The sequence below is a fragment of the Nanorana parkeri genome, unplaced genomic scaffold, assembly GCF_000935625.1.
Source record: "Nanorana parkeri isolate BGI_ZX_2015 unplaced genomic scaffold, ASM93562v1 scaffold598, whole genome shotgun sequence".
NCBI lineage: Eukaryota > Metazoa > Chordata > Amphibia > Anura > Dicroglossidae > Nanorana > Nanorana parkeri.
This window is the reverse complement of record NW_017306866.1, coordinates 397,843-423,652: the sequence shown is the minus strand read 5'-3', so window position 1 is coordinate 423,652 and position 25,810 is coordinate 397,843.

Here is a 25,810-nt window from a genome sequence, read left to right as displayed (position 1 = left end):
CACCAATAAACTCAAAAACCTCAGACTGTAAAAAGTGTGTGCTAGCTTAAACACTGGTGGGAATTGAGCACAGCACCATTAAGTCTGCAGGTCCTAATAACTTACTTTGCCTGCAGGCCTCTGGAGGAACAAGGAGATTGAATACCTAGATGTATGTTGTAAAACTGACAGGTCCCAACATGCTGCTCCATTCTCTTGTTGAAGTAGAAATGTCCCAGAAAGAAAAACACAGAAGGGAGCAGCATGGCTGCAAAAGTGAGTAATACTATTAGTTTTCTACATGTAAGGAAACTGGTGCATCTATCAAAGTGATTTTTAAGTCCAATACTTTTTAAAACTTAAAACTTTAATTTTTCTCAAATGATAGAAGTTTATTTCCTGCAGAAATGATGCAAGCAAAAACTAAAAACACTTTTATAATGGGAACAACTACCCTTTATAATGGCTTGAATTTTTGTTTACACAATTGTTTTAATGGCTTTTTTCTTTTCTTTTTTTTTGCATAAAAGCGTATTTCATATTTTTATTCACAAGGGTAATTGTCAGTTTGCCACTTTTCCAGTTTGTCAATTGCTACCTGTTTTCCAACTACTCTTCACCCTTTTTGACACATTTGATTGAAATACACCGTGTTCAGAAGAAGACATGTATTGAAAATATTTGCATGGTAAAGGAAATATTTATATATAGCTTAGTGAATGAGCAAAAAATTAAGAACATATGAAATTCAAAACATAGGAAAAAGAACAAAAAACAAATGCATTCACATTGCTTCCAACCTGATTTGGAAGGACTGTCCCTCTTTTGGAACCAAATTTCTGTGTCCTTCATTCCTCTTCATTTGTTCCTCTTTTTGGTCTGATGTGTAGACATTTATGAAAAAAAATATTACCTAACTACTGAATACATTATGTTACATGAAACCTTTCATTCAACCTCTAACTTATTGTATTTGTTATTTTGAAAAGTCAAAAAGTCAAAAAGATTTGTAAGTTACCCACTTCAGTACTGGCATGTTACACCCCCTTCATTACCAGGCCATTTTTCAGTTAAGCTAAAAGGTCCCCACACACCTTACGATAATCGTATGATAATCGTGGGAAATCCCGCGATCGTACGATTATCGTAAGGTGTGTGGAAGCCGTGCAACCTCTACTACTGTAAGGTCGCACGACTTTAAACTTACGGACATGTTTCAAAACCCGCCGAGCATCGTACGATGTTCGGCGGGTGTGTAGCATGTTTGTGAGATAAAAGCCGGACGGGCCGGTGTGCGCAAGCGCACACTGCCCGTTCGGCATTGCGGTCATCGGAAGCCCGCCCCTCAGGGGGCGGGGCTTGCGATCATCGCAAGTACGATCTTCCTATGCAAGATAGGCAGATCGTACATTTTTTTAAGTACCCTACAACCATCGCTAGACAAAAGTCTTGCGATGGTTGTAAGGTGTGTGCCCAGCCTAAGAAATCCTCCATCATGCAAAACTGTAACAAAATTGATTTTATATCATTTTTTGTGGACAAATAAAGCTTTCATTTAGTTGTATATAATAAGCACTTTTTAAAAAAAACTGTTTACTATATAAAGTTAAAAAAAAAGAGTCCAAAATTTTTTAAAAAGTCTGTTTCTCTTACTTTCGTTTAAAGAATTTGTTCTTCAAGAAATAATTGGTGGGTGGGTATTAGAGCATTAAATGCAACTGCTCCAGTATTGCCATTATATCAACAATACCATAGTGGTAGCTGTTGTGTCCAGCACTAGTTTCTTTCCTAATCCCAGTAAAGTAATAAGTTATGGATTCACCGGAGAAAGGATGGGAGCTTGATCTTCAAAGGCAGAAATGGTAGCTGTCTGTTCTGTGAAGGCTGCTATGAGTGCAGGAAGTAGCTTAATAAAGTTTTATTTTCCTTCCCTTTTGGACACCTTAAACAATTCCTCGACTTTTCTTATGTGGAAAAAAAGCAAAAAGCATAGTGTGAGAACTAGCTTCAAATAGTACTTTAAGCATTAAGGATGCATCCACTGACTTAAATCCTCGTTTCAGAGCGTCCTTGCCCACTTTTATTATCAGAAAGATCTTAAGCCCTTCATGACCAAGGCCTCTTTTCCTTTTTTTTGCACCCATGTTATAATCCACATTTTAGGCCCGAAAAATACTTCGAAAAATACGCCAAAACATTGTATATTTTCTAAAAGCCAAGACCATGTAGATTAAAATTGTGGCAGTTGCAGATTTTTATGTTCCACGATATTAGCGCAACTCCTTATCAAACCTCAACATTAAGTGAAAAATGCACTTAAATGCCCCAACACACAATAAAATACCCTTTTTTAAATAAAATATAAAAGAAGAGGTTACAACAAGTAAACAGATACCCAACATGTCCAGGTTAAAAATTGTGTGCATCCGTGAAACTGCAACAAAATTCAGTACCCCAAAAAGTCCATAGACAATGCTTTAAAAGCCCCCACATATCATTAGTTTAGAGATATGCATAAATACAGGACATAGAATTATTGCCCTCACTCTGGCATGTGAAGCGATACCAAACATGTGTAGCGCGATCGTCCTTTTCAAACGTAGGTGCACCCGACTCGTGTTTATGTGAAGACGCATGTGCTTGCAGGCGGCGGGGGAGTTTAAAATATTTTAAAATAATTTTTACATGTATTTCATTTGATATTTTTTTTTTAAATCTGTTACTTAATTTTTTTTACTTTACTTTAATTACTATCACATAAGGGGGCTTACATAAGCCCCCCATTTGATAGCAAATTGGTGGTGACAGGTCCTCTTTAAGGTGATGCTGGGGTCTAAAAGACCCCTAGTCCCTCTGCTCATGGACCTGATGGGGAACTGAAAAAGAGGGCGGGTACAATGCTAGTTTACTATTGGCTATTGAAATTGAAATAGCCAATAGTAATGTCCCAATGCTTTTGAAAGGGAATATTTTTTTTTTCTCTATTCTGACATGCTCTATTCTGACATTCTTTTATAAAATAAGAATTGTACCAGAATTTCAGCACAGAGTATTGTCCCTAAAGAAAAAACACACAGCATAGGGGTCCTGGGGCCGAAGCCAGCCGAAGGATCGGCCGAAGCTACGGCCAGATCCTTCGGCAGCTTTGTGAATAGACCCCTAAGTCTCTACAAAGCCTCCTGGTTCCAGGATCCTGACCAGAGTTTACCAATACTGGAGAAAACTGAAAAGCCAGTTTTTTCCCTTTGCAACATGCATCCTGAATCCTCTCAACCTGTATGGGTGAGAACCCTTGGTGCCTTCTAGCTATTATCACACTGTGACACAGCACAGCACTGTAAAAATAGCTACCCCATAGCTATCCATCTGTTTTATGGCTTCTATATGCCAGATAATCTGCTGGATAATCTGCTGCTCTGTGAAGGCTGCTTTTACTCTTTTGCTGCTGGTCCAGGCTCCCAATTTGCACTTGAGTTGTCCAGGCTATTTTTGATATACCGTATTGTTTTCTGTTGCTATTTTCTACTGACAGATTTAAAAGTTAGTAAAATATATCATCTGAGAGCACAGGGCCAGTGGAATTAAGATTTCACATATATTAGATGTACAGAGTTTATACAACTAATGATAGTTGGACAAATGTTTATCAAAACTATATTTTCAATAATATACACTGAAATCATTATTAGCACACATGGGTACAACATAGCTTCAAAAGTCTTACTAAAATATACATTTATATGAATGTTAATAAATAACACATATATGTAAACTTTTTGTTGTGCCATCTTGTTAAAGGGAGAGAATTGAAGGAACATAAATCTTAAAGTGTATGTATTGCCCAAAAAAGTTTTTACTTTACATACAATTCAAATCTTGCCAGGGCATCTCAATGCATATGTGTTTCAGCACACAACAATGCACAGATGAGAACCATCTGAGAGTCGAGGCATGCGGCATTGAAAAAAAGTATATGCCTATTTTTTCTGCATTGTAGTGTGCTGGCACTTCATCAAAAAGAATGGTCTTAACGCTATGCATGTTACAGTACAAAATAATGTATGGGCGCCTATTCAAAGCAAAGTGACAGTCTGTAAAAAGCACCTCCCGCACTCATGGATACTCACTTTCCCAGCAAACCCCCTCTGCTCCTTCCTTCATTACATTTTTCTTTAGCATGTGATAAAACGTGTATTACTGCACATTTTTGTAATGCACAACAGCACATGTACCAAAGTGCAATTCAATTTTAATAGTACCCTCTATTCTACACTTTAATACAGTAGTGAGCAATGTACCCGAACTGCAGTGCATCACAACACATATACAGTGTGTTGTGGTGTGCTGTGCTGTAAAAAAATAATCATAAAGGCCCATTCAAACTTCCGCATTACACTAGCACATGCATTACCGTGCACAGTAATCCATGTAACGTGTTGCAGTGCCATTCATTTTGAATTTTTTAACGTACGTTAGCTTAAAAAAGGGTCACATGCATTTTTAAGCATGTTAAAGTGTTTTACCTGAACTCAATACGTGTTAATGCACAACAAAAAAATGACATAACATGCATGCATAAGGCACTGCAAGGATGTAATTGGGTCTGGTAAGATTTTGCCTGTATTAGGGTGTGTTGGAAGATCATTTAAAATGAATAGGTTATGAACTATGTTGCATTTTGTATCTGGCACTCGAAAGGTCTAACAATGTGGAAGCAGTTGTTCCGTCCCAACACGTTTCTGCCATACTCATTTCAGGTTATGGTAAGTCGATATCACCTTCCCTCCCACCATTTTTTGCATTACCTGCACCACAAAACATCACACAAATTGTGAATCCACCCTAAAATGTATCGCCAATCACATCCATTTATAGTTCCAGGAAGTCCTGTGCAACAGTTGTCTGTAAATTGTTGGCTGCTGAAGCAACCATAAACTTACAACCTGTAACACTGCAGTGGACATAAGGGTTACTAAGCCGGCCAGGTACAAACAGATCTGTTTTGACATAACACTTACGTCCAAAGGCTCCTTTCCCACTAGTGGCATCTGTTCCAATCAGCAAGGGGATACACATCTGATTACATCTGGCTGCCTGTAGAGATACATTGGGCTTTCCTATGAGATCCATGTGAAAAACTGACAGGTGGGTCAGACTACCCCTGTGAAAGGGTTAACCTGAATGTAGAGAGTAGCTTGATAATGTTTAATTTTGCATCCTTTTTGAAAGCCTTTAAAATTTCATCCATTTTACTTGTAGGCTGAAATCCAAAAAAGCATAGCTACCCTGTAATCATCCCTCTGTTTTATGGCCATCATACGCCTTTCACTCTATAAGCATGTAGCCTGCTATTTTAGGTGAGCTATCTGAACCAGAAAACTGCTCTGCTGCCCTACTACAAACATTCATCATTACTGCCTACAGCATGTCCAATTACTGCAAGATTAGCCTCATGCCCAAGGTATTGTGTTTGCACTACATGCTTTTGCTCTTCTTCCTCAATATAATAATGTTGATTCTGACCATTCTGGCTCTCCTCCACTTTCTCTTGGGTGGTTTCTCCCTATAGCAGGCTCCTACAACAACTTGGCCCCTTCAGAACGTATAATGATATGTTACTACTGTCTGGCATCAAAGAACCCCATGTTTACTAGCTCTTTGTGTCATAATATATTCAAGTAGATCTTGCATCGGAACTCAAGATCTACTTAACTTTAACACTCTCACCTTCCACATTAAAAAGTAGCTTTGCAGTTAAAGTAGAAAGAAAAGTATGAGTAAACCCACTTTTAGGTATGCGGAGGCCCGGGAGGGGGGGGCTTTAAAGAAACACTTAAGCTCTCTCAATATAATAAAATAGATAATCATTTATTATATATCAAAACACCAAATGTTATTTAAAAGACACAGTTGAAGGATTGGTTGGATAAATAACCACAATACAGATAGTATCAAAATACTTTACATATGTTGTCTATATTTGATTGGGTAGAAGCATAGGTCCTTCTAAAAACACCAACATGTTTCGTCCGATGGGGCTTCCTCAGGGGGATGTTAGTCCTAAAAGGAAAACCGATCCATATGTGGTAAATGAATAACTGCATCAACAATTAGGCAATACAAAAATATATAGTAATAAATATAATGAGAATATTTGTGAGATAATTTTTCAGGACACATACAGAACAATATGGACAGGTAAGAAACACATCCAAATATACATTGGTGATATGCGAAGTATAAGATACAAAGTATATATACATGTACATTTATAATGCACATGCAGGCTTAAAATCAAACATTATGTGTAAAGGGAAAACAAAACGTATACCCTAGGTTCCTCCCACGGCAAGGGCGATATCATGGGTCTTCTGGTGAGATCCTGGGAGAGATGAGAATACTAAATCTCCCAAGAAGATGTTCCTGCACAATTAAATCTAATTAGGCCTTGAATTTTGAAGCAAGGTCTGCTTTAAGTAGTTATTGATAGCATCTCATGTTTGGAAAGGTTTTCTGGTCATAAGGAAAAACTTCATGCAGGCATTAGTGGATCTTCAGGGATCTTTGCAATAACTTATTATGAAAGTGAGAAAAGCAGATTGCATGAATTAATTTCTCCAAGCACAGGGCAAGGCAGCAACAATGCTCACTTACAACTTGAAGTAGAGGCATTAAAAAAAATGTTCCATCAGGACACTCCACAAATTGGCAGAATAAGATAGATTTTACCAGCTTGTGAGTGCAATAGTGATTTTGTTACAAACATCTCAGCCAAGTGAGAGGTTAGCTATGAGACAAGCAGCTAAATGTACTGAACTAGGGGAAATAATGTCCCTTTCACACAGGCGCCTGTCAGTTCCGATCAAATCTTGTATCTGTCCCCATTAGCTTCCAACCTGAAAAATTATTGTTTTTTTCAGATACTACATGACTGATGACTGGCAATCATAGGAAGTAGGAAGAATAGATGAATAAAGAGTGATGTGACCCCACAATTGGCAGAAGGTGATGTCAAGTGTACCAGAACAGGCTGGATTCCCAGCCTGTTCTGGGATTCCCACTCCTTAATGCATAATTTTGTAATTTCATTATCATAACTTAGCATAATAACCCATGCTAGGGTTTCCAGTTGGGAAGTGGTCCTTCCTCCTGATATCATAGCTATTTGGGGTAGTTTGTCAAGAGAAAAGGGTTATGAAATACCTCTAGTATTAAGTATATTGATGACATGGTCTGATGTTTGTATTTGCATTTTTTCCAATGATATAGTTACAAGTCTGTTACTATTTTTCTATTTAGCAAAAGAAGTAATTCGGAATTGGAAATAATGAAAACATTGTATAAAATAAACCCCCTCTCAACTTCTAATCCTCAGGGCAAAACAAATACTTCAGATGATCTAAATAACATTTGTTTTTACTGCATGAACATCAAACTCAAACGCAAGAGAGCACAGTGTCATTTGGAATTCTATTGAACCTGTGAAATGTCACCATCATGCTAATTGCTGTCTGTGCAAACCCAACTTGATATTATTTTAATATGATACTGATGATTTTCACAAACAGATTTGTTTCCTGTGTGTGTTGTGATGTAACATAAAAAGGTGAAAAGATCACTCCTGAGTTGAAATTTCTACTTTGTCACTTTGTTGCATAGTCAATCAAGCAATCAAGCAAGGAACTAGGGGAAATAATGCCCCTTTCACATGGGCACCTATCATTTCCGATTAAATCTTGTACCTTTCACCATTAGCTTCCAACCTCTTCCCTACTATCTGTTCATTTATAACTACCATCATCATTAACTCCTGCTTCCTGCACACACTGTACATAGGAATATACACTATTTCTAAGGTACCACTTTGTGTAAAGGTGTCTACATACATTTGGCTCAATTGTACACAATGTGATCATAGGCATCAATAAAAAAAAAAAAACAACCTTAGAAAAATGTCAAACTTGATGAAAACATAGCAAACGTAATGTAGATATTTGTCACAAAAAGAACACAATCAATATGTACCTTCTCTTATAATGGAATTAATCTGTGCCCACATAATTTGCTAGTTTTTATTACAAACATTCTTTAGTTAAAGCACGTACAATAAACATGTTAAACTCTGTACAATAAATAATAATTAGGTGCAGCTAAAAAACTTTAGACAAAAGGACACAGCAATAGAAGAGGCACCTTGCATGAGCGAAAAAGCCCAGAATGATGAAGTGAGTACACTTTCGAACCTACTGCAGCAATATGTTCCTTTCTCTATGTGTACATATCTCAACCAATGTATTCTTGATAAATTAGCCATAGGAAAATATTAATCTGGCCAGTCAACATTACATTTCAACATTATGACAATAAATGCACTCTGAATGTAAACACAGCTCAGTGGATATATGCATTGTCACAAAAAGTGTGCTGCCACAGTCAGTCAAGTTTTTTCTTTCATATTCCAGTTAATAACTTAATAAAGTACATCAGCCCTGCCAACCAATCAATATATACATTACTCAAGTCATTATAACTGTATAAATTAACTAATTACTCAGTGCAAATGAATTGACTACTTGGGACTGTATATTGATTGATTGATTAATGCTGTGTGTGTGTGTATATATATATATATCCATCGCTGTTTTTCCTATACATTAGTACATTTACTGCTTAAATGATAAAAAAAAGCCTACCTAAAATACTTTAATCCCTGTCTTCTGTTTAAGGCAACGTCCTTTTTGAGGTAAGTGAATAATGAAGAGATGTCAAACATCAGAGACAGTATTATTCTCAGTGTTCTGAAGTACCTCACCTGACAGAAATTGAATTTACTTCACCTAACACTGATGTGGTCTGATTGATTCAGACCAGTGGATGCTGCATGGAAGCAGAGGGAAATACACATTAACAATTGCTGCTTTCTCTGAAGATAATTGTTCCATACATTAAAAAGATATAACTTTCTCAACTTTCTGGTGCAATATGTTATTAGACATTAGTGTAGAGTTAGACCAGCTGCCATAGCAAGGCACATCTTTGTAGAGCCTAATCCACATAGGTCTTCACTGAAAACTCACTCATCCAAAGGCCCAGGGTAGAATAACTGTGGTACTGCAGGCCTAAGATCCTGAATACATAAGACCTAGCAATGCCACTGGTATTAAGGGAACTGCTATGGAGCTCAAAGCACATAACCCCCTTCCTTGATGTCCATATAACCTTCTCGGGGACACCAGTGACACAGAAGGGCCAAATGCCCATTTTTGCCAAGTTTGGACAACGGCAGAGAAAAAAGCAGTCCAGTTTGAAGTACATTAAAGAACATACAGGCTAGTATCAGATAAACAATTGACAGAGGGTCTGCATGCTTGTGACCTTCCTGCCATAGCAATAACAGCCATTACGTTTGGTAAAATGAGTGGCCATTGTTCGGTGGGAGCTGTGCGGTTTTAGTTTTAATCAAAACATCCTAAACAAATAGGCACTAAAACATTGAAGGTTCATGGATAAAAATATAATTGTACTCTCCCAAGAAAGAAAGGTGACCCACAACAACACCAAAAGTTTACATTCATTTTTTATTCCACAGAGGTAGCTGTTTCTTCAGCACATGCAACAGCCGACAGCAATAAATAAGGACACCAAGAGCGAAGGTGCTGTATGTGGACTTGCTAAAGCTCTTTAGAGACTGTGTGAAAATGGCACCAAAGCTATAGGAAATACTTTTTTGGTGCATGTTCCCTAAAGTAGCCATACATACTAGATAATCATAGGAACCACAGTGAAGTATAATTTGTGACAGTTGACTGTTTCTGACTGGTGTCAGCTGGGGACTTGACACCACCATTAAATTCCTTTATGTGTGTGCCAGCTGCATTCATGCAAGAGACTAAATATACCATATGTCAGGTATTTCTGCCAAAATGAAGTCTCACGCTTAGACCTATAGATGCAAATCCATCTGTTACACTGAGGAACTGACTGAAGATCCTCTTTCTGCAGTGTCTGAATGGTAAATGGTTTACAATGCGTATTTCTCAAATCCTAATCAGTTTAAAAAGATGCGTTCAGATAAAAATGTGATCTACATGTATGTTTATGGGTAGCATTTTAAAATTAGAGTGCCCTTTTTCTCTGTAATTAATAAACAATTGGTAAGGATGAAAAATTAAAGGAAATAACATATACAGGTGAAACTCGAATAATTAGAATATCGTGCAAAGTTCATTTATTTCACTAATGCAACTTAAAAGGTGAAACTAATATATGAGATAGACTCATTACATGCAAAGCAAGATAATTCAAGCCGTGATTTGTCATAATTGTGATGATTATGGCTTACAGCTCATGAAAACCCCAAGAACCCCAAATCCACAACCTCAAAAAAGTAGATTATTACATGCAATCAATAAAACAAGGATTGTACATAGAACAATATTGGACCTCTGAAAAGTACAAGCATGCATATGTACTCAGTACTTAGTTTGGGCCCCTTTTGCAGCACTTACTGCAATTACTTTTGCACGATATTCTAATTATTCGAGTTTCACCTGTATATTATGCAATAGTTTCTAAACACACTTGGTAGGTCTCAGACAGAGGCCAAGGTGTGGGCAGAAAATAAGTGATTCCATGCAGAGGACAAATCTCTTTTACTATGACACACTTGCCCAACCAAGCACTTTTACCCACACAATTTTGCCCCACACATGCAGATACATCTGCTTCTAGCCAAACTTTCACTATATGGTATCTGTTGATGTGTTAAAGCTCCTCTCCTTCAAAACCTTTGTTCTCCACCCCTTCCCTGAATTTCACACTTTAGTGCCTCACCCTACAGCCTCAGCCATCTGTCACACTATCCGGAAATCCGTGCCGGATTTTCGCTTTGCTCCCTGGTTCTGGGCTGTCAGCCTATGGCAGTGGTGGCGAACCTTGGCACTCCAGCTGTTCCAAAACTACAAATCCCAACCTGCATCTGCCTCTGGGAGTTATGTATGTGGCTGTCAGAGCCTTGCAATGCCTAATGGGACTTGTAGTTCCAAAACAGCTGGAGTGCCAAGGTTCGCCACCACTGGCCTATGGTGTCTCACAAGGCTGCAGCCAATCTGCTCCCCTCCTCCCCTATTTGGGGCTTCCTCACTTGTTGCTCTTTGTGTGCGAGTAATAAGTCTTATGCCTTGTTCCGTATCCCTTGTGTCTCTAACTATCCCTGGGATCTTATTGCCTGCGCTTACTATTGGATCCTTGTGCCTTTGGCTTCCCTGTACCAGCTGGTATCCCTGTTTGGGGTTATCCCCTGCTTTGCTCTTTGCACCCCTACTATAGTATGCCAGTGTGTACCTTTTGTATTTTGCTGAAGATTTCCCTTTGCTTCACCAGTGTGCTGTGAGTCTCTCTGTACTGCCTTCCGTGCCTAACTACTTCTGTGTTTTCTCACTCCAGCCATCGTGTGTCTGCTTTCTTCTACCTACTTCCATTCTTTATACTTCTGGCTAACTCTCTCTAGCGGTCTGTTACTTACCTTTCCAGTGTATCCACCTTGCTACACATTTACCCCTTTACTTCTAAGCTCCACTCTTTCCTTGCAGCTTTGTGCTTCTATCGTAACACTCCCTGTGTGCATTAACCTATTTGTCCTACACCTTGCATTTTATCTTCTGTTATCCTGCTTCTCTTTGTATGCATGTGCTACACACATTTCTGACTTTTGTACCTTATACCTTCATGCTCCTAAGTGTACCTCTAGCTACTCACCCTTCTGGTGTGTCACTGTCTCCTGACTCCTTGCTTGGCTACTCTCTTCAGTATATCCTCTGCTGTGCGTCTTGCACATTTACTTGTGTCTTTCTCTTTCATTGTGTGCCACTGTTCCTATCTTCCTCCTCTTGGTTACAAGTTTCATCCCTACCTGTTCTTTGTATCCAGTTCCCCGGTGCTTCAACTAGTCCTTTGCGTCTTTGTGGGTGCACTAGAGGGCCGCAACCTGGAAGGTGTCCAGCAGCCAATCATCCTCACCACTAGAGGCTCTGTCGAATACTTGGCCCTTCTTAGATTCTGCGCCTCTAGTGCGTCCTGAGAACGCACAGATCATTAGTTCCTCTCTCCCTGTGACCAACATCCCAGATATCCCTCCTGTCTGTGACTCGTACCAACTCCTCAAATCCTGGGATTCACGTACCCTAATGCCCCGGTCCCCAGACCGTGACACCATCCTTCTCTTCCCCACCTCTTTATTATTTTGCCCCTTTTAGAGCAAGGCCTATCTTCAAAGAACAGGCCTTGAGACACAGATGTAAATAGAGATACAGATGGCAATAAAAACCCAAAAGATGCTATATCCGTTGCCCACTCTATCCAAAGCAACAAAACAAAAACAAATAAATAAATATATATATATATATATATATATACACACACACATGGATACAAGTGTTATTGAATACCAGAGTAATGAATGTAGTTCTAAGATAAATGCAGATCCATGAACAGCAATGTTATAATATATTAGAGAGCAGAGGGGAATTGACAGTGGTAGATAATGCCACATCAGCTTATGTCTTTGGGAAAAAGTGCTTGTGTGAGCTGGGTTTCTAGACTTTCTAATCAATGTTATTAACATTACAATTATTATAATACAGTTTGCACATCACCTTGCAATTTAAAGGGAAACAGTACAGTTACAATACAAATCAAGGCAAGCGGGTTAAAGGAGAACTATGGAGTTAAGTCTTTTCCCCATAGTTCTCCTTAGGGTAACGGGAGGGCACAAACTAGCGTCCTCCCGTCACCCTAGGCTCAGTATACCGTGAGCAGCTGCTCGCGGTATACTGAGACGCCACGGCGGATCCCGACAATTGTGCCGGGATCCGCCCAGCTGCGTGACTGACAGCTGGCTCTGCCTATCTAAAGGCAGAGCCAGCTGTACCCGCCCCCTCCCCCGTCCGTTCCGCCAGTCAGTGCTGGCGGATCGGAGGGGGGAATCCAGCCCTCCCCTGTCACGGCAGAGAGCCGTGACAGGATCGAGAGGTGAGCGAATGCCGGTATGTGTTCACTCGCCTCCCGATCTACTGAGCCGACCTGTGACAGTCTCATTGTCACAGGTCGGCTAGAACTTTGAGGTGAGTGAAAATCACTCACCTCATAGTTCTCCTTTAAAAGGGCCCTATTTGCAAAAAGTTACAATTATAAAAGGGAGGGCAAGCAATACAAAAAGGTAATGAGTGTGTGGGGATGAGTTGATGAAGAATGTAGAAGTCTCATTGTTGGGGTGAGATGAGGCAGTCTTTCCTGAATAGATGAGTTTAGAGCGATTGCCTAAAGGCAGACATAGCAGTAGGTAGCTGGATAGATTGTGGCAGGGAGTTTGAGGATGGTAGATGTTCTGGAGAAGTCCTGGAACTGTGCATGGGTGGAGGTGACGCGGGGTCTGGAGAGTAGGAGGTCTTGAAAGGAGTGAGCTTAATATTATCTCAGTTGTTGAAAGATTGAGCTTTAGGAGGTGCTGTGACATCCATACTGGTATCTCAGTTAGTAAGTTAGTGATACCTGAGGAGACTGAAGGGGTAAGCTCAGGATTAGAAAGATACATTTGAGGGTTATCTATCTCTCTTCTTTTTAACTCAGTTTTTTTCTATATAATAAAGATTGTCACATATTAAGTAACATTTTTTTTTTTAAAGGATTTAATGATTTATCCCATTCCTTGGGCCCTTAGTTTTTTTGTATTTTGTACATTTTGAGGGTGGTCTAATTAACGGACCTAAATGATAATTAAACTGTCATGCATATTCCCTTTATTTACTTATGGATAATGGCTGCTACGAAATCCCATAGTCATAAACACTGCACTATATTTTAATTTTTACCAGGTTTAGGATAAATCAAAAGCAGCAAAACATATGCTTAGCATTGCATAACTTTTGTAAATATTGCCGTTTTGTCTAGTGCCCATCTTTTACTGTTATAATGCACTGTTCCTTATATCCTTCAAATAAAACTGTGATGTGGCTATGGGCATGTATATTTTGCATATTCTGTACAAGTAGTAAAAAAAAGATTAAAATAATCCCTTACCTCAGTAGCTGTAGACAGTGTGGGCCAAAAACCTATTCATACTCACTTCATAGTTCATAGTTCTTCATAGTTCTTCATAGAACTTCATAGTTCACAATAGAAGCACTAAAGTCACCAAGGCTGGACTTCAAACATGTCTGCCTTTGTTCATCTCATTACTTGTGGGATGAGGAGTTTATTAGTTTATTGAAGCAAAAACAAAATAACTTTAGTTTTATGCATTGTTTTAGTTTTTGTTCTTGGGTTTAGTTATCCTTTGGGTACTATGATGGAAAAACATGTCTAATGAATATTATTAGGGTTGCACAGATACTTTTCGAGTACCAATGCAGATACTTGGCATTTTCATGAGAACTACCAGGGTTGTAGCGGTTGCAGCTGGGCCCTGGCTCTGGCACTCCACCACTGTCCTGAAATCATTAGTCTGTATTGTTTTAGAAAAACTGTCACATGACACTAAACAAAAATGTATCAGTACTCGTACTTGTAAGTACTCGGCAAGTACCAGTACTCGTACTCGCAAAACTGGTATCTGTGCATCCCTTTATTTATATTTATAAAAACTAAATCGTACTTTAAAACAGAGATGTACAAATCCCGGGAGCTACGTGTGCTCCTTACAAATGACAGCTGCCTCCTAACTTTTGAATTTTTCTCTAGTGTAGTCTTGGAGCTCAAAAGTATCGGTACATGTACTCGTACTTGTACCGAGTACTGTACTTGGTATCTGTGCAACCCTAAATATTATTATTGCATAACTCCTGCTTCCCATGTACTAACTTTATTGAGTAACAATCGGCCTGTTTACAATGTGTTATAATGTGGTTCAAGTGATGTGAAATGAAACTGCACACACATTATAAAAGGATAAGGCAGTAGAGAGATAGAGAATGGGTGAAAAGGGTGCAGTGGTGAAGAGCGGGATCAGCCAGGGCCATCCAGTTCAAAGTTGGTCCACCTAGATATGAAATTACTTTTTAAAAATCCTAATGCCATGCATTCTGCTGCACGATTTTTACACAGCTAAGTGTGTATTGCTGCTTTGCACTCTGCAAAAATCCTGATACTGACCTTCTCTGGTAAACAATACAGAAAAATCTTTAAAATCTTTTTTTTTAAATTGTTATCCCTGGAATGTCTGCAGAGGTCAGGAGGAGCTCATAAATATGTGTTTATTTCCCAATCCAACTGTAATGCAACCATAAGGGGCAACAACCCCATGTCTGCTGGTACCTATGAGTATACCTTCAGTATGCTCATCTAATGTCTTTAGACATAATCTGCATAGTGTGTCAATAACCTTGGCACATGTAACATGGCACCGCTATTGAGCTTTGGTAACATGACATTTGTGACACATATGCAATGTTTGCTTACAGTTCAGGCTATGAACAGATATGATATTAATAGGCAGTGCATTTTACCTGTGGTGCTCTGTACCAGATTTTGCTGCACAAAAGACACCATGGAGTTGAAGCGATTCTTTGATGGAAGCAGTGTATTATGCTAAGGTAATTAGTTCAACCACAGATGCAAAGCCCATAGTAGGGAGAACTGGTCACTGCATATAGCTCAATAAGCACTTTCATCTAATGAGCACACAACATGGAAGTTAGATGCAGACAATGTAGTCAATCTGGTAAGTGGAGCAATAATTTTCACTTGTGGTAGGTATACATGGGCTTCTGCAGTACACCCAAGCTTGACCTGTCTCTGGTCTTGGTTTAAATGGAAGTCACAGCAATACTCTCATCTGTTGCTTTTAGAGTTCATTGAGCCCTATGAATTGAACTGCTGGAATGAGCAGCCTTGATTGCCTTAAACATCAAGTAGGTGGTAGCAATTAATTTTTCCTTATGGAGCTGACTATTTGCAATGGCAAGCAGTAAATTAAATGCAAACATAAGCAGAATCAGACTGCTTCCTGTGTATTAACACCCTTTCCAAACAAACCTAGACATGTTGGGTGGGGAGGGGATCGGCTAAGAGAGTCCCTATCAGACTAAAATATATAGGTATCCATTTATCTGCTTATAGAAATTATTACAAGCACATATACGCATTTTCTTTACATATTTGTCAATACAAAATGCAAGGCAGATCAATTCAGCTTTCCTAACATACATACAGTGTGCTTTGCTGGACATTGTAGCAAAGTAAGCATTCATGCCTAGTTTCCAGTAATTCATGTAATGGAATGTGTTTTAGCATGTCTGGCTATAGTTCATCTCCTCTTAAGCCTTGCCTGTCAGCCTAGATGAGCCAAACCCTTTGCCTTCAAACAAATTCATTCTTAGACAAGAACACACACGCCATGCTATCTACCCATTATTTCCACGCAAAGCCTCAATATAGCCGCAGTAAAGCCTCTGGCAGAATAGTTTTTTTCTCTTTCTCTTCTTTCATCCTAGTTAGCATTTTACTGCTCCAGCATGTTCACTTACAACTTTTAAGTGTGCAAAAGCTGCACCTTTCCTTGGACTTGGAGGATTTGTTTCCTATAAGACTTCTGACCAGTAATTAACTTAATAATCCAGATCATTTTATACCACTGATTACTTTTTTGCACAGTTTTATCATATTGTAATAGAGCTGTGTTTTCAATAGATTGATGTATTAGTAGAGTGCAGTATTATGTTAGTCATTGATCAATGTGGAAAGTCTAAGGTTACCCTTTATTACTTAACTTAATCAAAGAAGATTTTGAAACATGTTGCTTTAAAAGTTCTTTAACTGCTCTGCGGCACATTTGTTTTTCGTACTGGGTTTCTGCCAGCTCCTGATACGTGGTCTAGCATGTGCTATGGTTAGGAATTTATAAGTAACCTGAACTAAATTGTTGGAAGTAGAGATGAGTACTAGATATGTTTGAGATAAGAGAAAATATGAGTACTAATACTTCTTATGTTACAGTGGTAGTACCAATTCAGAGATAATTTAGGGATCAACAGCTAAGTGATACATAAATAAGGTGCATTTTTATTAATAGTTAAGCTATGCATTTTTAAGATTTACCTCCTGAGTTTAGTATCACTTTAAATATAGTTACAAATGCTATATTTTGTTTTGGAAAAGACACAGTATAAAGCATAAAGTGCCTTGGTCATGGGTATAACTTGACAATATAGTGAATACAGTGCAGGGCTCAGGACACTGTAAGACACAGCACTGTGTAGAGTACAGTGTTAAATAATATTGTGCCCCTTACTGCAGTTCATTGGGAGAAAATATACAGCAATTGATGTATGTAAGTAGAGTAAAAAAAAAAACACCTCTATCCTAAAATGACTAGCTCCTCTTTGCTTTCCCCCACAGAGGACCCTCGGTGCTTGGGTGTCGGAGTGGGTGCACAGTGTGGATAGTGTGGGTGAGCAGCATCTTAAAGCTAGTTTTTGCCCCTTAAGGAGGCACTGTCCGGCCCCCCAGCCACACACCTCCTGGCCACTGTGTGCTGTAAGTAGTTGTATGCACTACTTTTTTTCCCTACAATGCATGGTGGAACTAGTGTGTTGGGTGCTATTCCAATGAATGGCAATGCAACGCATCTAGTGCATGGTAATGCATGCTTGGTGCATTGTTCAATAGTGTGTGATTAAAGCTATTCAAAGGTGTAAATGGGCCCTTGGTGTGGTGGCTACTTTACAACACACACAGGGACCATGGAGAACAAAAGTAGCCACCCTCCAGAAGGAAGGACAGTGTCAGCACTGATTCAGAGATGATTTGAATATCTACAACCGAGCAATACACAAATAAGATACAATTTTAATAATAGTTAGGGTACTTTAACACATTTTTTAAGATTTAACTCCTGAGTTCAATGTCACTTTGCGCACTCTATAACCGAATGTGCAAAGGCTTAATGGGTACAACAAAACTGGAGTCCCTGTTAAAATTGCACTATGACACCCTGGTTTTGAGTTATGTCTCTGATCACAATCAGGCTGCACTGATCTTATATTTGAAATATTTCTAAATGAAATATCCAGTACTTTAACAGAATTGACGAGAACCTTTATACATGAGAAGCTTTAGCTCCCAATCTAATGTGATCATTGCACACTAACACTGTTTAACTGTTCTTGATAACAGTGAATCCTAAAATATTACTGGAACATGTCTTACTTGCGTAATGAAACCTGTGGCCGCTTGCATAATATGTGGTAGGTGGAGATTGTCAGGGAGATACAAATTCTGAACATTAGTCATTTAATATGTTGTCAAGACAGTGGCATGAGCATTTTTGGTATTTGGCAGCTGGCTACTAAAATAATGCTACCTTACCCATAAAATGTGTATGTGTATATGTGTATTGACTATAATTATTTTAATAACAATAATAATAATTGGTTTTGGGTGGAGTGAGAAAGGATGTGATTCTCTGTTGAGCCTTCCTTGCTGTCTAGGTGCACATCACAGATATCCCCGTCATCTCGCACAGCTAAAATCTTGGGAGTCAGCTGAAAAGTTTTGCAACTCAATGTGAATGCCTTCAGATTAATCAGTTTATTTCTAAGACACATGCACTAGAAACTGTTGTTCCTTTTAATGTATAGAAATATGTTATTTAAGCCAAGGCCAGCGGCACCAAGCAGCTTGGTTTTTCAGCTGGGCTCACATTGCTTAAAGGCTGAGGGAGTGATCTTTACAAGTAACACTAAACTCAGGGGATAAATCTTAAAAATGCATTCAAATACCTTAACTATTAACAATACTGCACTTTATTTGTGTATCACTCAGCTGTAGATCCTCAAATCATCTCTGAATTGGTGCCGACACTGTCCTTCCTTCTGGAGGGTGGCTACTTTTGGCCCATATGTGTGTTATAAAGTAGTCACTGCTCCAAGCTTACTTCTATGATGGACTACAAACTCAATATAAATTAGTAAACTAAACGTGAGATTGTAGTCAAACATGGGAGCGTGCTTGGAGCTCTAGCTACTTTACAACACACACACACAGACACGGGGAACAAAAGTAGCCACCCTCCAGAAGGAAGTATGTTGTCAGCACAATGCAGAGATGATTTGAGGATCTACAGCCGAGGGATACACAAATAAGATACATTTTTGTTAATAGCTAGGTTACTTGAATGCATTTCTAAGATTGAACTCCTTTAGTGCCACTTTAAGGTATCTTTAGTGTTACCAGACTAGTGATCATTTTTTATGTAACAACTCTACAGCTAACTATATAACAAAATATAAGTGACAAAATGACTGTATGTCACAGCAAATTTTATCTACACTGACATTCATTTCTCATGGTTCAGGGGAAATTGGAGACACAAAAACAAAATGCATATAAGTGATTATATATATCACACATTATATAGACATAGTGAATTTTGTGGTCTCCACTTGCTTTGACAAGCTACACTCTGCTTTTTTGTTGGTCAGACTAGTGTTCAGAAAACAAAAGCATTCAAAGAAGCTTTGAGAGGAATCATGTAAGAGTAAGGTATTTAGTTGTCTAGAACTTGTAGCAACTGACCCTCATCATTAACACTGGACAGGTTTCCACAAGCATTATGTTTTTGTAGGACGACCCATGATACAAGGTTTGCGCACTGGGGTGAAGTGAAAAACATTGCTTGCAGTCAGTGAAGCACAGCTAAAATACCATCTAAAGGATTTTTTCTGCTAAAGACCATGCAAGCATTTAAATTCTTAGTGATGAAAGGCATCATGAGTAACATGCATGGGCTTGCTAATGTTTTACTGGGGAAGTCATCTGACTTTGGTTTCAAAGACTAGCTTTTGGTTAAATAGTAAATCCATTAGAAGGAAGTATAATCCAAAAATTGTGATGGATTTATTGATAAGGCAAGGTCATGTTAAAATACATCATCAATATATAAGTCAGTAGTTGTTACCTATAGAAAGACCATCTTTGTCTGTTTATTTTTTTTTAATTAAGGATTTTGATAGCTTTATAAATTCAAGTTAAGATCGGAGACGTACAATGTTACATACACATTCTTTGCCAGTGCTGTAACAAGCTGCAATATGTGCTATATATTAAACAGATCTGAAATTAAATATATTACATTTTTCACTGTGACCACATTCTAAGTTTATATATTTTCAGTCAGAAATGTACAGCATAAAAATCAATGGAATCATCTGTAGTATATTGTGAATCTTAACCCATATATAGGATCATACATTTTTTAATTAGCTGTAGCTACTAGTGTCATCACTAGTGCTTCACAATAAAGGCAGTCAAGCCAAAGTTGGTTCATTTAGATGTAAAGTAATGGTGTGATATGAGAGGAAATATACTGTTTGATTAATAGGAATCATGTCAGCTAAATTATTTTTCTGCAAAATGACCATGTTCCTAGCTAGTTAGATTTAGCTGAAAAGGAAACTCTCAATTTTGCACATTGAGCTACTACTAAAAAACGATTTTTCTTGATATAGAACATGTGTAGGGTTTTATTGGGTGCAATTTGGGTAATTTAGTTTATTCCATTTAGTGTTGTTTGTATTTTGTCTCTTTTTGTGTGATTTAATTATTTGTTTCGTGTATTGTTTTGTGGCATGAGAACAGCTCCAGGATAGTTAAAGAGAACCTCCCTAACATTTACGAGCCATTCAAAGCCAATTGCATCAAGCCATTAAAATCAAGCTTTATTTTGCCTTCCCTGTTGACTCCAATGCATTTTGCCAAAATGTAGAAATGTTGCCAATACGTCCTAGTTTTTGACAAAATTTGGGGAAAATGAAATGCCTTTTTTTCTGTCATCCCCAATGATTATTAATGCTGAATCAAAAATGTTTCATGTTCACTTATAAATAAATACTCATGTTCACAAATAAATAAAAACACTACTGATAAACTTACAAATAATACAATAGCTACTCATTAATGGGTGGACCTACTCATAATGGGCATTCTATTGGGGGAATCAGAGGTGGAAAAAGATTTGGTAGTCCTAGTGGACTCAGTGGCGGATCCAGGGGAGGGGCAACAGGTCAATTGCCCCCCCCCCACCCCCGAGATAGTGCCGATCCCTGCCTCTCCCACCCGCATAGTAGTAACTCGAGTACATCCCCGCACAGCGACCATAGAGCTGTCACCGTCACAGAGTTAACTGCGGTTCAGTTTTTAAAAAATGGCATACTACAAGTACTATGCTGGTTTCTACACAGTAAACTCTGTGACAGCTGTATGTCCCGGCCGCTGTGTGGGGATCACAGGCGTTGCCCCCCCTGCTGATTCCCCATAAAGGCGGCCGCTGCTGCTGAAGGCACAATCTCCTTTGACGGCTCTGCTCTGCCTCCGCCCTCCTCTGCTGCTATTGACTGGGAGGGAGAGTGCAGCACCGTCATTGGCTGCCTGGGTATTTTCAGCAGAGTGGGAAGGGACCTGCAGAGAAGGCACAACAAGACTGCTGGGGGCTTCACATGGAGGAAACATTGATGCCCCCCCCCACCACCCAGAGAGGAAGAAGAGGGCATGAGGACAGAGCACATCAGCACTGTAAGTCCCTTTTGTATCTTACACCGCTGACCTCCCCACTGCATCACATTACTGACCTCCACACTGCGTCACATTACTGACCTCCACACTGCGTAACATTACCGACCTCCGCACTCTGCGTTACATTACTGACCTGCACACTAAGTCACATTACTGACCTCCACACTGCATCGCATTACTGACCTCCACAATGCGTCACATTACTGACCTTCACACCATGGCTGTAGCTACCATGGGGCGAGTGAGGCACTCGCCTCAGGCGCAGCTGAAAGGGGCGCAGCCAGGTCCGGCCTGGCTGCAACCTCTCACCCCTGTTGCCATGACACGGTGAGCACAGGGCACCATTGGCAACAGGGGCACCAGACGGCTAACACAGCCGTGGCTCAGCATGGATAAGAGGAGTGGCACAGGCTCCAGCTTCTCCTCAGTCCCCCGCTGCTCTCCCCCACCAGTATGGGCAGAGGACTCTGTGTCCTCAATCTCTTTTTCTATTTCAAAAGGGAAATGTCAGGACTCTGTTTAGACCCCCAATATTTCCCCCGATGCGGCCCCCCCCCCAAGAAAAAAAAATGCACACAGACTATAAATACTAAAAATGTTTTCATTAGTTTCGTCAAATGAAACACATTTTATGATATTTTGGATTCGGTCACCAGCGCATGCGTGCTGCCATCCTGGAGGTGGGGCACTTGACGTCACATACCGCACACGTCTGTTGGGGGGGCACAATTTTCTGTTCTTGCCTCAGGCACAAAAGGAGCTAGCTATAGCTCTGCTTCACACTCTGCGTTTATTATTATCACTCCCTCCGCCACTCGGCTGGCAGCCGTGGAAATATCCCAGAAGGAGAGGCCACTGGAGTGCGCTGTACCCCAGGTGGAGAGGGGGAGAGCCAGGGGGCAGTGGACACATAGGCAGTGAGAGAGGAAAGGGGTAGCACAGTAGCAGTGGAAGAGCCAGATGGGGGGGGGGGCTTATTTTCTGGCAGTCAAGCACTACAAATGACAAACGCACTCAACAATTCGTCACCAGCTATACAGCATGGTGCACACGAAATGGGCTTTAAACAGTAAAACCGTAGAAAGTTATCATGGCACACTCACAAGCCAGCATGTAAAAAAAACTTGTCTCACCACTAAGGTTAACAACAGAGGTTTGGATACACGTCTTCTGCAGAAAATGTGAAAGCCGCACAGCCGCGCCAAGTCCTCCTGACAAACCTCCACCCAATTCTAAATCTTCTGCCCCCATGTGCTCCAAGATGGAGACTCTCATAGTTTAGAGTTAGGACCGCACTATAAGAGGTGCCTTGGCGCGGCTCTGCAGCTTTCACATTTTCTGCAGAAGACGTGTATCCAAACCTCTGTTGTTAACCTTAGTGGTGAGACAAGTTTTTTTTACATGCTGGCTTGTGAGTGTGCCATGATACCTTTCTACTGTTTTATTTTCTGGCAGTGCCCCTCCTGAGACTAGACTCTGGATCCGCACCTGAGTGGACTGCCACCTTAGTAACAGCATGCAATGCCAGGCTGCGGCAAATAAGGCGAGCAGGACTATCATGCATTAAAAAGGGAATGTACTCTAAAGGCAAATCCATAATTCTCCCCCTGTGAAAAAAACGCTGGTTCAGCCACATCTTGAGTAGGGATGGGCCGAGTGTTCAATAGGTCAGGTGCAAGACGTTGCCCAATCAGGGCTCAGCGGAGGAGGGGCCTGAAGGAGAAAGTTCTCTATCAGGTCCCCCCATGCTGATTGCCAGCAGGCAGTGGGCGGGTGCAATAGCCAGCTTGCTATTGGCTATTGCATTTTACAATATCCAATAGCAGGCTGGGTATGGCTCCCCGCCTGCAATGAAAAGGAGGCAGGGGGGCGGGGCGGGGCAGAGGTGCCGCGGCTGGACAGGGGAACGGAGAAGCCGACGGACCAGTGGAAGACAGCAGCAGAGGTATGGGGGCAGCGGAGCAATGCAGTGGTCTGTGTCCCTGCTGCCTCCCCCAACACAGGCGTGGAGAACAGCGGGGATTTGAAGGGACACAGGCCGCTGCAGCCACATGTACTGGCAGCTGTACGGGGGTCGAACATTTAACCCCATACACTTGCATTGAGTTCGAGTTTGTACTCGAACATTTCGGTGGTTTGAATGTTAGAATACGAACCGAACACGGGGGTGTTCGGCTCATCCCTAGTCTTGAGTATGCAATTCAGTTTTGGTCACCAATCCACAGAAAGGATATCGTTCAGCTGGAGGGAGTCCATAGAAGAGAAGGGCGACAAAGCTAATAAAGGGGTTAGAGGTCCTAACAAATTGTACAAATTGTTTGATGGTGATGGGATAATCAGTAATAAACTGTTTACTGTTAGTTCAGTCAAGAAAACAAGAGGCCACCATCTGGAATTGGAAGAGAAAAAGGTTTAATCATAAACAGCAAAGGGCATTCTTTACTGTGAGAGCTGTAAAATTGTGGAACTCCCTTCCACAGACAGTGGCATGAGCTAAGAGTATGGAATTATTCAACTCATCTGGATTCTTTTCTCAACAAGCAAGACATTCAGAGGTACAGTTTATTTTATTAACCCGAACATAGACACAACCACAAAGGTTGAACTCAATGGACCTGTGTCTTTATTCAAACTTAACAACTATGTAACAGCTTTTTATTGTTAGTATTTAGCATATTTTCTATTTAGGCAAACTTATTTTTATATTAACCTTCATTACCCTAAAAATAAACATTTTTTCTGAGAACATATTGTTTGAGGGTGCATCTGTACATCATGACCTTATTGCTGAGTGGTATTTACTGCTAGGTAACCATTGTGTATTTCACAATTGTTTAGTATTTATCAAGGAAGCAAAAGGTTTCACCCATACACCTGCTGGAGACTGTGCTGTCCCTTGTGATCTTGTACAGGACAGGAAGTTCAGGGAAGCCAAACAGAGAGCTGGTGTCAGCTGTTTTGTGTTCGGCTCACTTTACTTCTGATCGGTCATTCACTCGGCTGCCCTCGGCAGCATAGTGAATAGACCCCATAATGACTGTAAGTGTTTTGGGCAAAAATGTAAATAAATACTTGCTTCATAGCTGGGCAGTGTGTGTTTGTTTGATCTGAATTCATTTTTGAAAAAATTAATTGAGAATTTAATACCACTTTAAATTGTTGGTATTAAAAGAAAGATCCAGACTTGAGACACTGTCACCAGTAGTCGGCAAAGCTCCCTATCTAGAATCTGAAAGACAGAAGTCATATTTCCCATTTAACCAGCCAAGATATCATCTCTTTGAATTGCTTTTATGGCCTAGCTGCTTTGAGGTAACGCTAACAGTATTTATGCAAGTTTTACAGCTGTCATTGCTATTATGCAATATTAGCAATATTGCTGATTTACTAAAGGAGTTGAGAATCCTCACTCAATACATTGTGTATATATTCACTTTACTTATTCAATCGAGTGAAAAGCAAATTCCTGAATACCGTATCATATATGCAGATGCTATTCAGATTAGGGATGCACCGATACTTTTCGAGTACATGTGCAGATACCTGGCATTTTCATGAGAACTACCAGGGTTGCAGTGGTTGCAGCTGGGACCTGGCTCTGGAGCTCCACCACTGTCCTGAAATCATTAGTCTGTATTGTTTTAGAAAAACTGTTACATGACAATAAACAAAAATGTATCAGTACTCGTACTTGTAAGTACTCGGCAAGTACCAGTACTCGTACTCACAAAACTGGTATCTGTGCATCCCTTTATTTATATTTATAAAAACAAAATCATACATTAAAACAGAGATGTACAAATCCCAGGAGCTCCGTGTGCTCCTTACAAATGACAGCTGCCTCCTAATTTTTGAATTTTTCTCTAGTGTAGTCTTGAAGCTCAAAAGTATCGGTACATGTACTCATACTTGTACCGAGTACTGTACTTGGTATCTGTGCAACCCTAATTCAGATGATTGAATAGTTTAAGTGGCTTACCTTACAATTTTGAATGAAGATTCTTTATTTTGTTAGTAAATCGTCCTTCTACTGGAATTATACTCCATCTTGTCCTTTTCACCTCAACCTAGGGTGACAGGGAACTACAAGGCAGGGGCATTCAAATATAAATAATTGTTAATGCAACATCTATTGCCACCTATCTTTCTCAGTAATGATTTTGTTATTTTGTTGAATTAACTTTAGACATGTCATTAACATGTGTTACTACTATACAAGGCACAATGCTGTCAGTCAATTTGACAAGCTCTAAGTGTAAGCAACGTC